Source organism: Bos taurus, chromosome 7, assembly GCF_002263795.3.
Source record: "Bos taurus isolate L1 Dominette 01449 registration number 42190680 breed Hereford chromosome 7, ARS-UCD2.0, whole genome shotgun sequence".
NCBI lineage: Eukaryota > Metazoa > Chordata > Mammalia > Artiodactyla > Bovidae > Bos > Bos taurus.
In genome coordinates this window covers 38,429,443-38,444,447 of record NC_037334.1, presented here as the reverse complement: position 1 = coordinate 38,444,447, position 15,005 = coordinate 38,429,443, and the positions used below count along the sequence as shown (strand labels likewise).

The window sequence follows — 15,005 nt, the reverse complement described above, 5'->3', positions numbered from 1 at the left end:
GAGAGTTCCAGAAAAACATCTATTTCTGCTTTATTGACTATTCCAAAGCCTTTGACTGTGTGGATCACAATAAACTGTGGACAATTCTGAAAGAGATGGGAATGCCAGACCACCTGACCTGCCTCTTGAGAAACCTGTATGCAGGTCAGGAAGCAACAGTTAGAACTGGACATGGAACAACAGACTGGTTCCAGATCTGGAAAGGAGTACGTCAAGGCTGTATATTGTCACCCTGCTTATTTAAATTATATGCAGAGTACATCATGAGAAACACTGGACTGGAAGAAGCACAAGCTGGAATCAAGATTGCCGGGAGAAATATCAATAACCTCAGATATGCAGATGACACCACCCTCATGGCAGAAAGTGAAGAGAAACTAAAGAGCCTCTTGATGAAAGTGAAAGAGGAGAGTGAAAAAGTTGGCTTAAAGCTCAACATTCAGAAAACAAAGATCATGGCATCTGGTCCCATCACTTCATGGGAAATAGATTGGGGAAACAGTGGAAACAGTGGCTGACTTTATTTTTCTGGGCTCCAAAATCACTGTGGGTGGTGATTGCAGCCATGAAATTAAAAGACGCTTACTCCTTGGAAGGAAAGTTATGACCAACCTAGACAGCATGTTGAAAGGCAGAGACATTACTTTGTCAACAAAGGTCCGTCTAGTCAAGGCTATGGTTTTTCCAGTGGTCATGTATGGATGTAGGAGTTGGACTATAAAGAAAGCTGAGTGCCAAAGAATTGATGCTTTTGAATTGTGGTGTTGGAGAAGACTATTGAGAGTCCCTTGGACTGCAAGGAGATCCAATCAGTCTATCCTAAAGGAGATCAGTCCTGGGTGTTCATTGGAAGGACTGATGTTGAAGCTGAAACTCCAATACTTCGGCCACCTGATGCGAAGAGCTGACTCACTTGAAAAGACCCTGATTCTGGGAAAGATTGAAGGCAGGAGGAGAACGGGACGACAGAGGATGAAATGATTAGATGACATCACCGACTTGATGGACATGAGCTTGGGTGGAATCTGGAAGTTGGTGATGGACAGAGAGGCCTGGTGTGCTGCGGTTCATGCGGTTGCAAAGAATCGGACACGACTGAGTGACTGAACTTAACTGAACTGAACTGAAGGATAGTTGGTCCCTGGTTGTGTGTCCCTTGTTAGAGCCAAGCCACATAAGCCCACAGGAAAGTGTGGACTGTGACCTCTGCCTGCTGACAGCTTGGTCGCAGCTGCTACCTTGGGGTTGGGACCGCAGCCGCAGTTTGTTCCCTGCCTATTGCACTTGCCCTGGCTTTGACAGTGGCCAGTTGGCCTGAGTGCCTCTCTCTGGGATCATAAGTTGCATTTGCAGCTCGTGCCACCTCTGGCACTTGTGCCGGCTTTGGTGGTGGCTGGCCAGCGTATCTGCCTCTGGGGTCTCAGTCCATAGCTGGGGCTTGTCGCACCTATGGCACTCTTGAAGGCTGGGTCCTGTTGTCAGTGAGTGCACAGTTTTTGGGGATCCCCACAGCAATGATCTCCTGTCTCTCTGTCAGGCCTAACTCCCTGGACTCCATCAGTTGTGTTATACTAGCCACTTCAGAGTATCTTCACAGCAGTCAATCCCAGTCCTCTACCTAGGGTCCAGCCCCCAAAGCCCTCTACCCAGCCCATACTGGCTGCAGCAGGGCATGCCAACAGCATCTTGGCTGGTAAGTGCTGGTCAGCAACAATCTCTGTGGTGATTTCTTTCCATTTTGCCTTCTGAGCACATGTTGCTGCATTCCCCTCTGGGGTTCCAAAGCTCTTCTCCAACTCTGCAGTGAGGGGGTTTCCAAGTGTGCAGAAACTTTTTCTTCTTCATGGCTCCCTCCCCAAGGTGTAGGTCTCCATCCCAAATCCTTTGTCTCTTTTTTCTCTTACAACTTTTCTCCTACCTCATTCTGTGGAGATTGGTTTGCCTTTTTGGAAGTCTGGGGTCTTGCCAGCTTTCAGAAGGTGTTCTGTAGGAGCTGTTCCATACACAGATATGTTTTTGACGTATTTGTGGGGAGGAAGGTGCCCTCCTTATTTTACTCTTTTGTCTTGCGGGATCTCCTGGTTTAGTGTTCCTTAAGCTTCCTGGATCTGTAGTTTAGTATCTGACCTTAATTTGGGGAAATTCTGAGTCATTATTATTTCACATAATTCTTTCGCTTCTATTTTTCTCATCCTTCTGGCAGTTGCATTATGTTTTTATTACTCTTTTTGTAGTTGTTTCCACAGTCCTTGAATATTGTCTTATCCTTTTCAGTCTTTGTTCTCTTTATGTTTTAGTTTTGGTGGTTTCAATTAACATGTCTTCAAGCTCAGGTTCTTTTTTAAAGGTGTGTACAGTCTACTGATAAACCCATCCAAAGCATTCTTCATTTCTGTTACAGTGTTTTTAATCTTTAGTATTTCTTTTTGTTTCTTTCTTAGGATTTCCATCTCTCTATTTACATTTCCCATCTGACCTTGTTTGTGCTCTAATTTATCCTTTAAAGCCCTTATATTAATCATAATTGTTTTAAATTCTAGCCTGATAATTCCAGCATTAGCACCATGTCTGATTCTGATGCATAGTCTATCTTTTCAAATCGTAGTTTTTGCCTTTTAGTGTGACTTGTAATGTTTTTTTGATAGCTAGACACGATGTATCAGGTAAAAGAAACTACTCTAAATAGGCCTTTAGTAATGTGGTATTAGGTGTGGCTAATAAGGGAAGTATCTGTAGTTCCCTGATTGTGAAGTGAAAGTCTCTCAGTTGTGTCCGACTCTGTCCATGGGATTTCCCAGGCAAGAATACTGGAGTGGGTTGCCATTTCCTTCTCCAGGGGATCTTCCTGATTCAGGGATCCATCCCGGGTCTCCTGTCTTGGAGGCAGATTCCTTACTATCTGAGCCACCAGGGAAGTTCCCTAATTAGTTCTCACTATTTCAGTCTGTGAACTTCACAAGTGTTTCTAATTTTTTCCTCCCTCTTTAGGTGGGAGAGGATGGCTAGAGTACCTTGGAGTTTGGTATGTCCCTTCTCACACATCAGTTATACTGTTAGCCTAGACTGATTACTTAGTTTCTCCTAGGGCAAGCCTTGCTGGAAAGAACAGAGTGCCCTGATAAATTTCAAAATAGCTCCTCCCCTCTACTGTCTTTGGGACATTTAAGAGGAAGTTTCTCTTATATTTATTGTGAGAACCTGGTGGGCCCCCTTTTCCCTGGAATTTTTAACTCCCAGACTTGTCCACACCAAGCCTCCAGCAATTTGTCCCTTACAGTTCAGGTTTTCTTGGCACTGATTTCTGTGTTGTTTTTACTCTTGAATCTCTGCTCTGATAAGCCATGACCCCCTGTATTCCCTTGTTTCTCTCTCTGTCTTGGGGGCAGCAATGTGCCTTGTGCCCTCCTTTCTCACAGATCCAGGAAGAGTTGTTGATTTTTTCAGTTGCTTTATTAATAGCTTTTTACTCTTTAGGACAAAGCGGTGACTTACTTCCAGGTTTCTTACATGTGGAATCAGAAGTTGGTTCTATAATTTCCATTATATTTTCATATGGCTTTTATAGACTTTTATCATTTTTATATATCTTCATGATTAGTATTTTGATAACATATGAGTCTCTTGAGTTAACATGCCTTATATAACTTAACAGTGGCTTTGTTTTTGGGAAACTTAAGTCAGTCACCTTGTAGGTTATAGTGTGTGTGTGTGTGTGTGTGTGTGTGTGTTTGTGTATTACCCGCTCAGTCCTGTCCAACTCTTTGTGACCCTGTGGACTGTAGCCTGCTGTGCTCCTCTGTCCATGGGATTCTCTAGGCAAGAATACTGGAGTGGGTTGCTATTTATTTCTCCACAGGATCGTCCCAACCCAGGGATTGAACCCAGATCTCCTGCATTGCATTCTTATACCACTGAGCCACCAAGGAAGCCCAGGTTCTAGTGTAATGAACATCTTTTTGTGTATAACACAGTTTTTCTTTTCAGTGATTGTTCAGGATAAACTCCCAGAAGTGGTATCACTTTGTTTGAGAATGTACATGTATACAGGTGCCTACACAGTGTCTTGATGCTTTCAAAAGTGTTTTATAAACTTGTAACTGGCAACATGTAGATATATTAAGTTTATCACAGTTGCAGAGCTATGTCTGTTTTGCAAAAAAAAGTTCTTAGGAAAAGATTTGGGCAGGAAGATAATTTATCTTTTGTTGTTGCATGAAATGTGCTATGTCAGAACATTTGTTCTGTTCTCTCGGTTTACTTACTTATTTAGGCTGTGCTGGGTCTTCATTGCAGTGCGTGGGCTTCTGTAATTTTGTTGTATGGACTCTAGAGCACGCAGGCTCAGTGGTTGTGGCACATGGAGTTGTTGCCCTGTGGCGTGTGGGATCTTACTTCCCCAACCAGGGATCAAACCCCCATTTCCTGCATTGGAAGGTGAATTCTTAACCATTGGACCACAGGAAGCCCCTCAACCTTTTTAAATAACCACAACTTTTACAGGTTATATCTATTTTTGTGTTCTGGATTGTTTGGATTGTTAACAGCCTGTTTACACATCTCAGTGGGCCAACCTCAATGTTGCTGTTGCTGCTGCTAAGTCGTTTTAGTTGTGTCTGACTCTGTGCGACCCCATAGACAGCAGCCCACCAGGCTCCGCAGTCCCTGGGATTCTCCAGGCAAGAACACTGGAGTGGGTTGCCATTTCCTTCTCCAATGCATGAAAGTGAAAAGTGAAAGTGAAGTCGCTCAGTCGTGTCCAATTCTTAGCAACCCCTGGACTGCAGCCTTCCAGGCTCCTCCACCCATGGGATTTTCCAGGCAAGAGTACTGGAGTGAGGTGCCGTTGCCTTCTCTGAACCTGAATGTTGGGAGATCATAAATTTTGAAGAACATAATCAGAATCATTTGATAAGCTAGTTGAGCCAATTCAGTTAGAGATTCTAATGTTGACACTTGCTGACATTTCCTCCTGGCTGGAATTCCAGTTTGTTTCTCCCTTTCTTCTAATGGTTGGGTTCTTATATTGTAGAGAGGTTAGGTAAAATATGTCCTAGTCAGTAGTGATGTTTATTAGACTTTAGTCTCAGATCATGGTTATATAAAAACTAAGAGTCAGTAACTAGTGAATAAGAATGTCCTTTTAATTCTGATTGTGGTTAGAGTAAATATGTAGTGGTGGCTTTGTCAGATTATGTGCTTGTATGTTATTGTTTGTTGTTCACTTGCTAGTTGTATCTGACTCTTTTGTGACCCCATGGACTGTAGCCCGACAGGCTCCTGTGTCCTTGGGATCTTCCAGGCAAGAATCCTGGAGTGGGTTGCTATTTCCTTCTCTAGGGCATCTTCTTGACCCAGGAATCAAACCTGCATTTCCTGCATTGGCAGGAGGATTCTTTACCACTGAGCCACCTGGGAAGACAGGTGTTATTGTTAGTGAAAAACAATAATCTGAAGTTTTGGATTTCTTTAAATAAAATGTAATAACAGTAAATAATTTGTTAATTGAGAGTAATAATAAACAGTTATTAGACACTTGTTATGTGCCAGGTACTATTCTAAATATTTTTCATGTATTATTTAACCATCGTAACAGACTTAAATACTATTACCTCTGTTTTTCTTGTGTGTGAAGTAAAACAAGTATTATTAAATCATAGTATTTATATGAGAATTCTAATGTTAAGAGTATGTTTATATTTACTCTAGATATATGGTCATGCGGATTAAAAGACACAAAGAAAAAAAAGGGAGGGAGATTATCACAGACTAGCACCAGTATCCAGGTTTAGAGGATAAATAACCTGCTCGAAATTTTACAATTAAAAAAGCATGAAATCAAGAATTAAACCCAGGTAGTCTGGCTGTGGGGGCTTCCCTGGTGGCTCAGATGGTAAGGAATGTGCCTGCAATGTGGGAGACCTGGGTTTGATCCCTGGGTTGGGAAGATCCCCTGGAGAAGAGAACGGCAACCCACTCCAATAGAATTGCCTGGAGAATTCCATGGATAGAGGAGCCTGGCAGGCTACATACAGTCCTTGGGGTCGCAAAGAGTCAGACGTGACTGAGGGACTTTCATTTCCTTCCTCAGTCTGGCTGTGGAGTTTCCTGTCTATGTAGTTGAGAACAGAATCCTTACTAAGTTCTTATTTTCATGTTAATGTAATAGCAAAGCCTGCATCTCTCCAGAATCTTTAGGAAATATGTTGTTCAGTCCTTTAGTCGTGTTTGACTCTTTGTGACCTCATGGACTGCAGCACACCATACTTCCCTGTCCCTCACCATCTCCTGAAGTTTGCCCAAGTTCATGTCCATTGTATCAGTGATGACATCCAGCCATCTCATTATCTGACTCCTTCTTCTTCTGCCCTCTGTCTTTCCCAGCATCTGGGACTTTTCCAATGAGTCTTCTATTTGCATCAGGTGACCAAAATACTGGAGCTTCAACTTCAGCATTAGTCCTTCTAATGAGTACTCAGGGTTGATTTCCTTTAAGATTAACTGGTTTGATCTCCTTGCTGTCCAAGGGACTCTTAATTAGGGAATACAAGATATTTTAAAAGACTGAATATTACAAAGAACTCATTTTGCATTATTACATGGTTTTCCTTCTCTTAAATTGAACACAGAGGATATGATCAACATCAATATTTTCTTGATGACTTAGTGACTTCATTAAGAATGAATAATCATGTTGTAAGAATGTCAGTCTTTTCCATTTTATCCATTCTATTGATATATAGTGGTAGCTCATTTTAACTTGCCTTTTCCTCATGATTAATGATCTTTTCTTATGCTTAATGATTATTCCAAAATTTTCAGATCTGTTGTTCATTATTGATAAAATTAGATGGCTTGTTTTCTTACTATGAAGTATAGGTATTTCATATACTTTGGATACAAGTCTTTTGTCAGATTATATATATTGTGAATATGTTCTCCCATTTTGTGACTTACCTTTTTCTTTTCTTTCTTTTTTACTTAAAATTTTTTTAAATTAAAAACTATTTTTGTACTTTTTATTTTTGTAACAAAGAGAAGTTTTATATTTACTTTTTTCTTTCTGTGTCATATGTAAACAAAATTTGACTATCCCTCAGTTACAAAGATTTTCACCTGTGTTTTCTTCTAGGATTTTTATAGTTTTAGCTTTTATATCTAGATATGTATTCCATTTTGAGTTAATTTTTGTCTATAGTGTGAGATAAGGGTTAAGGTTTCATTTTTTTTTCCTTATGGATATCCTGTTGTTCTGGTACCATTTGTTGAAAAGGCTTGTTGGTAGAAATCAATTGAAAAAAATTTGTGCATCTATTTCTGAATTTTTTATTACATTACGTTTAATGAACTTGTTTGGATTTTCGTTGGGATTGTGTTGAATCAATTTGGGGAGACTTGATATCTTATTTTCTGAATTATGTTGCTATTATTTTTTCTTTAGTTTTTGTTAGAATTCACCAGTGATGAATGTCAGATGGCTTTGGATTTTCTTTATGGAGAGGTTTTTAGTTACAGATTCATATTCTTTAGTAGGTATAAGGCTGTTCAGATACTCTTTTTCTTCTGTGTCAGTTTTCGTAATTTATGTTTTTCAGTGATTTTTTTTTTGTTTGTTTTGTTTCAGTTAAGTCAGTGTTTCTCAGTCCTTTTTTCATTACTGTTCCCTGAAGGATCCTTTTTAGGCTTTTTTTTTCCTAGCCACCACTGTCCCCGTGAAATTTTAATGCCATCAGTTCAGTTCAGTTCAGTTGCTCAGTCGTGTCCGACTCTTTGCGACCCCATGAATCACAGCATGCCAGGCCTCCCTGTCCATCACCAACTCCTGGAGTTCACTCAGACTCACGTCCATCGAGTCAGTGATGCCATCCAGCCATCTCATCCTCTGTCGTCCCCTTCTCCTCCTGCCCCCAATCCCTCCCAGCATCAGAGTCTTTTCCAATGAGTCAACTCTTCGCATGAGGTGGCCAAAGTACTGGAATTTCAGGTTTAGCATCAGTCCTTCCAAAGAAATCCCAGGGCTGATCTCCTTCAGAATGGACTGGTTGGATCTCCTTGCAGTCCAAGGGACTCTAAGAGTCTTCTCCAACACCACAGTTCAAAACCATCAGTTCTTCAGCGCTCAGCCTTCTTCACAGTCCAACTCTCACATCCATACATGACCACAGGAAAAACCATAGCCTTGACTAGACGAACCTTTGTTGGCAAAGTAATGTCTCTGCTTTTGAATATGCTATCTAGGTTGGTCATAACTTTCCTTCCAAGGAGTAAGCGTCTTAGATAATGCTATATATCCTATTTATGTACCAACTTATACACCTGTGTTTTATATATAAAGAAAGTTAAGATTTCTTGGACTTCCAAGAACCAATTTTTGTCCACTTGGAGATGATATCATGCCAGTTGAGAATGCATGTTTGTTTGTCAAATTTATTGGCATAAAATTGTCCATGGTATTCTGTTGTTCTTTTCATGATTGTAGAATCTGTAGTGATATATCCCCTCTTATTCCTGTATTGTTAACTTACATGTTTTCTTTTTCTTCTTGATCAGTCTAATCAGAGATTTATAAATTTTATTGACCTTTTCATGGAACCAAGTTTTGTTATTAATTTTTATTTTCTGTGTTGTATTCAATCTTCTATTTCATTGATATCTGCTCTTTATATTACTTTCTTCTTACTTTGGGTTAATTTTGCTCTTCATTGTTTAGCTTATTAAAGAAAAGCTTAGATCTCTGATTTTAAATTTTTCTTCTTTTTTATATGATCATGTAAAGCTATTCATATCCCTGTAAACATTGCATTATGTACTTCCATAGATTTTGATTAGGAAAAAAAAGTCTGGAAAGTATTCTTCAGGGAATAGTAATGAAAAAAGGACTGAGAAATACTGACTTAATTGAACAAATTAAAAAAATCACTGAAAAACATAATTTATGAAAACTGACACAGAAAACAGAGAACATCTGAATAGCCGTATATCTATTAAAGAATTTGAATTTATAGTTAAAAAACCTCTCTATAAAGAAAATCTAAGGCCATCTGACATTCATTCACTGGTTAATTCTGATCTGTTTTCATTCTCATTAAGATCACTTTAAATTTATTTGGGTGCATTTTTTTATTTTGGGAATTTAATCTTAGGGGTCCCTTATCCTTACTGATTTTATTTTACACTTTAAAAACAGGTTTAACATTTACCCGATTAAGTCAAAGATATACCAAAAGGTATAGTCCAAGAAATGTCACTCCCTCCCTTATCCCTCCCACTTTGTACCCAACTACCTGTATATAACCATTTGAATTAGTTTCTAATTCATCTTTCTTGTGTCACTCTTGGCAAAAATTAGCATACTATATAATCTTTTGTGTTTTGCTTCTTTTTTTTAGCTTGATACTGTATCTTTACAATCATTCTATTCCTAGAGCATAGATACCTTCCTTATTCTTTTTACAGTTTTATGTATGAATACCAAAATTTATTCAAGCAGTGTCCTGTGATGGTCATTACGTGGATTCCATTGTTTTGCAAATTCAAACAATGCTGCAGTGAAAAATGTAGTACATATTTGGTTTTGTTGTCATTGTTCAGTCGCTAAGTTGTGTCCAACTATTTGCAGCCCTATAGACTACAGCATGCCAGGCTCCTGTGTCCTTCACTGTCTCCTGGAGTTTGCTCAAATTCATGTCCATTGAACTGGTGATGCTATCTAACCGTCTCATCCTCTGTCACCCTCTTCTGCTTTTGCCTTCAATCTTTCCCAGCATCAAAGTCTTTTTCAATGAGTTGGCTCTTCACATCAGGTGGCCAAAATATTGGAGCTTCAGCTTTAGCATCAGTCCTTCCATGAATATTCAGGGTTGATTTCCTTTAGGATTGACTGGTTTGGCCTCTTTGCAGTTCAAAGGACTCTCAAGAGTCTTCTCCAGCACCAAAATTTGAAAGCATCAGTTCTTCGGTGCTCAGCCTTCTTTATGGTCCAACTCTCACATCTGTACATGACTGCTGAAGCAGGCTGGTTGCTCTACAGGTTACGGTTCTTGCCTCTGGCATGAGGGGTCCCAGACGAGCCCCAAGATGAAAGGTTGTTGCTAGGCCATGGAAGACGTCGGGATTCTTGGCCTCCAGAGGAGAGGAATTCAATCTGGGGCCAGTGACAAAGCTTGATCACTCAGAACTTTTGCGTGATAAAGTTTTATTAAAGTATGAAAGAGATGGATAAAGCTTCTGACATAGACATCAGAAGGGGGCAGAAAGAGTGCCCCCCTGCTAGCCTTTAGCAGTATGTTATATACCTATCAGCCAGCTGTTAATTAGAGAAAGGAGATGTCTCAGAGTGGTACTAGCCCTCTCACCCACAACATGCATGTTGAGATAATATTGGCACCAGGTGAGTCATCCTGGGCCATAAAACGATTGACATGAATCTTGAAGAAAGGCAGGTTTGCACATAAATATATAGTTTCATTAACATAGATTAAGAAAATAGTGTATGAGTAAAACATACAGGTTTGTTAAGCCCTTCAGTTCAGTTCAGTTCAGTTGCTCAGTCGTGTCCAACTCTTTGCGACCCCATGAATCGCAGCACGCCAGGCCTCCCTGTCCATCACCAACTCCTGGAGTTCACTCAGACTCACGTCCATCAAGTCAGTGATGCCATCCAGCCATCTCATCCTCTGTCGTCCCCTTCTCCTCCTGCCCCCAATCCCTCCCAGCATCAGAGTCTTTTCCAATGAGTCAACTCTTCGCGTGAGGTGGCCAAAGTACTGGAATTTCAGGTTTAGCATCATTCCTTCCAAAGAAATCCCAGGGCTGGTCTCCTTCAGAATGGACTGGTTGGATCTCCTTGCAGTCCAAGGGACTCTAAGAGTCTTCTCCAACACCACAGTTCAAAAGCATCAGTTCTTCAGCGCTCAGCTTTCTTCACAGTCCAACTCTCACATCCATACATGACCACTGGAAAAACCATAGCCTTGACTAGATGGACCTTGTTGGCAAAGTAATGTCTCTGCTTTTCAATATGCTGTCTAGGTTGGTCATAACTTTTCTTCCAAGGAGCAAGCATCTTTTAATTTCATGGCTGCAGTCAACCATCTGCAGTGATTTTGGAGCCCCCAAAAATAAAGTCTGACACTGTTGCCACTGTTTCCCCATCTATTTGCCATGAAGTGATGGGACCAGATGCCATGATCTTCGTTTTCTGAATGTTGAGTTTTAAGCCAACTTTTTCACTCTCCTCTTTCACCTTCATCAAGAGGCTCTTTAGTTCCTCTTCACTTTCTGCCATAAGGGTGGTGTCATCTGCATATCTGAGGTTATTGATATTTCTCCCGGCAGTCTTGATTCCAGCTTGTGCTTCTTCCAGCCCAGCATTTCTCATGATGTACTCTGCATATAAGTTAAATAAGCAGGGTGACAATATACAGCCTTGACGTACTCCTTTCCAGATCTGGAACCAGTGTGTTGTTCCATGTCCAGTACTAACTGTTGCTTCCTGACCTGCATATAGGTTTCTCAAGAGGCAGGTCAGGTGGTCTGGCATTCCCATCTCTTTCAGAATTGTCCACAGTTTATTGTGATCCACACAGTCAAAGGCTTTGGCATAGTCAATAAAGCAGAAATAGATGTTTTTCTGGAACTCTCTTGCTTTTTTGATGATCCAGCGGATGTTGGCAATTTGATCTCTGGTTCCTCTGCCTTTTCTAAAACCAGCTTGAACATCAGGAAGTTCACGGTTCACGTATTGCTGAAGCCTGACCTGGACAATTTTGAGCATTACTTTACTACCGTGTGAGATGAGTGCAATTGTGTGGTAGTTTGAGCATTCTTTGGCATTGCCTTTGTTTGGGATTGGAATGAAAACTGACCTTTTCCAGTCCTGTGGCCACTGCTGAGTTTTCCAAATTTGACATCTTTTTTGGGTGTTGTAGGTCTTCATAAAGGTCTTGTAGGTCTTCATAGAACTGTTCAACTTCAGCATTATTGGTTGGGACATAGACTTGGATTACTGTGATACTGAATGGTTTGCCTTGGAAACGAACAGAGATCATTCTGTCATTTTTGAGATTGCATCCAAGTACTGCATTTCGTACTCTTTTGTTGACCATGATGGCTACTCCATTTCTTCTGAGGGATTCCTGCATACAGTAGTAGATATAACATGGGGTTCTCAAGGCAAGAATACTGAAGTGGTTTGCCATTCCCTTCTCCAGTGGACCACATTCTGTCAGACCTCTCCACCATGACCCGCCTGTCTTGGGTGGCCCCACAGGCATGGCTTAGTTTCATTGAGTTAGACAAGGCTGTGGTCCTAGTGTGATCTGAGTCTTAAGCAGAACAGACTTCAAGAGAGACAGAGTCTAGTGTAAATACATAGTTCATTAACATAGCTTAAGAAAACCATTTCCATAAGAAAAACGCATTGGTTAGCTTAAGGTTTGAGAAAAGTTAAGTTCAAGTGGAACCAGGTGTCGTCATGGCAACACAGAATTTTAAGGAAAACCTTTTAAATTTGTATAGAGAAGGGTAAAAAATCTGACACTTGTGGTTTGTTTCCTCCTGCTGCTTAAAAAAGAGATAAAAAATGTCTAAGACTTGCAGCCTATTTCCTCCATTTGGAGACCCTTGGCCTTCCTGCCTGTTACCCTCTCACTACTGGAAAAACCATAGCTTTGACTGCAGACCTTTGTCAGCACAGTGATGTCTTTGTTTTTTAAATATGCTGTCTTGTGTATATTTATTTTTTTTTTAATTGAAAATACATCGTTAGAGTACATTGCTCGAATTGGGATTGCTGGGTCATATGTGTAGTTTGTTAGTCACTGCCAGAATCTTGTCCATAAGCATTATACAAAATGGCAATATTCTTTTTTATATTTATTGGCTAGAATAATTTTCTTTTGAAGTATTTTTTTTTAATTTATTTATTTTTAATTGGAGGATAATTGCTTTACAATGTTGTATTGGTTTTGCCATACATCAGCATGAATCAGCCACAGGTATGCATATGTCCTCTCCCTTTGGAACCTCCCTCCCATCTCCCTCCACTACCCACCCCGCCACACCCCCCGGCATCCCACCTCTCTAGGTTGTCACAGAGCACTGGGTCGAGCTCCCTGCATCATATAGCATATTCCCAATGGTTATCTGTTTTACATATGGTAATGTGTATGTTTCAATGCTACTCTCAATTCGTTCTACCCTCTCCTTCCCTCACTGTGTCTAACAAGTCTTTTCTCTATGTCTGCATCTCTATTGCTGGTCTACAAATAGGTTAATCAGTACCATTTTTCTAGATTCCATATGTATGTGTTAATATAGAATATTTGTTTTTATTTTGCTGACATACTTCATCCTGCATAACAGGCTCTAGGTTCATCCACCTCACTACAACTGACTTTGTTCCTTTTTATGGCTGAATAATACTCAATTATATATAGGTGAGAGTGAAAGTCACTCAGTTGTGTCCAACTCTTTGTGACTCCATGGACTATAAAGTCCATGGGATTCTCCAGGCCAGAAAACTGGAGTGGTTAACCATTTCCTTCTCCAGGGGATCTTCCCAATCCAGGGATCAAACCCATGTCTCCCGCATTGCAGGCAGATTCTTTACCAGCTGAGTCACAAGGGAAGCCCGTTATATATATATATACCACACACACATATATACCACAACTTTATCCATTCATCTGTCGATGGACATCTAGGTTGCTTTTGTGTCCTGGCTATTGCAAATAGTGTTGCAATGAACATTGGGGTACATGTGCCTTTTAGAATGATTTTTCTCAGGGTATATGCCCAGTTGTGGGATTGCTGGGTAGTATGGTAGTTTTATTTCTAGTTTATTGGGGAATCTCCATACTGTTCTTCGTAGTGGCTGTATCAATTTACATTCCCACCAACAGTGCAAGAGGGTTCCCTTTTCTCCACACCATCTTACAACTCTTTAAAGAAAAGCTTCTTTTCATCTATTTGGTTATCTAGTAGTATAGCTTATATTGGAAGAATAGGACAAAAGCTTGATTCTCTATCCTTTTTTTTTTCCAGTTTTCAAAATAATTGATTCATTGTTGATTGAATAACATATTGTTAACATTCTTCAACAGTGACTAGTTTTTTTTAAGTACTATTATGAACTTATAGATTTAAACTTATTTGTGTGTTAGTCACTCAGTTGTGTCTAACTCTTTGTGACCCCATAGACTGTAGCCTTCCAAGCTCCTCTGTCCGTGGACTTCTCCAGGGAAGAATACTGGAGTGGGTTGCCAATTCCCTTCTCCAGTTAAACTTATTTAGTATGTTTTAATTCATTGTATTCATTATCCTTGTTGATGTTCAGTGGTCTCATTTTTGGCCATTGAGAACCTTTTTAAGTTGGGTCTTAAGTTCTTTTGATATGACCCGAGTAGTATCTGGTAGATTCTTTGCTCATAAATATGACAGATATTCTAATTCATCTTCTATTAATATGTTTCATTCTCCAGACTTGCAGTCAACTATTCCTCTCCAGGGTACCCCAGTTGCTTTTAATGGGAAATGCTGTTTGCAGATGACACTCTGGTCTTTAGAGATGTTCTTTTCTATTGGATAAATCAGAAGATTCTGAAAAGTAAAATTACTCTGGCTTGATGTTGAGCATAAAGCAAATATGTGTCAGTATGAAGTGATAGGTATTGAAAAACCCTGGATTGGGAGTTAGTTCCTCTTATTCATTCACCAGATATTACCTGTCAGGAGCCAGGTACTCTTCTCTTGTGCTGAAGATACAACAGTGAAGAAAAGTAGGCAGAAACTCTGCCTTCATAGGAGCTCACAGTTTCGTTAATCCTGGACTCTTATAGCTGCTGCTACTGATTTTTACCTGTACCTTACCTTTTGGAGCTTTCCTTATTCGCAAAATTGTACTAAGTGGTCTTTAGTGTCTTCTCTTGAAAAGTTTAATAATTCTGTTTCTTGTGTACACACTTATTTAATGTTTGTAGTGTCACTGTCTCTCTTTTCCCTGTCTT

At 40.1% G+C, this 15,005-nt stretch overlaps 1 protein-coding gene and 1 pseudogene across 7 annotated transcripts in view; both read left to right on the top strand.

The window, feature by feature from the left end:
- Positions 1-15,005, top strand: part of UIMC1 (ubiquitin interaction motif containing 1) — a 137,813-nt gene that overhangs the window by 51,766 nt on the left and 71,042 nt on the right.
- The window catches only part of LOC132345729 (selenide, water dikinase 1-like), a 28,013-nt pseudogene extending 13,008 nt beyond the window's left edge, over positions 1-15,005 (top strand).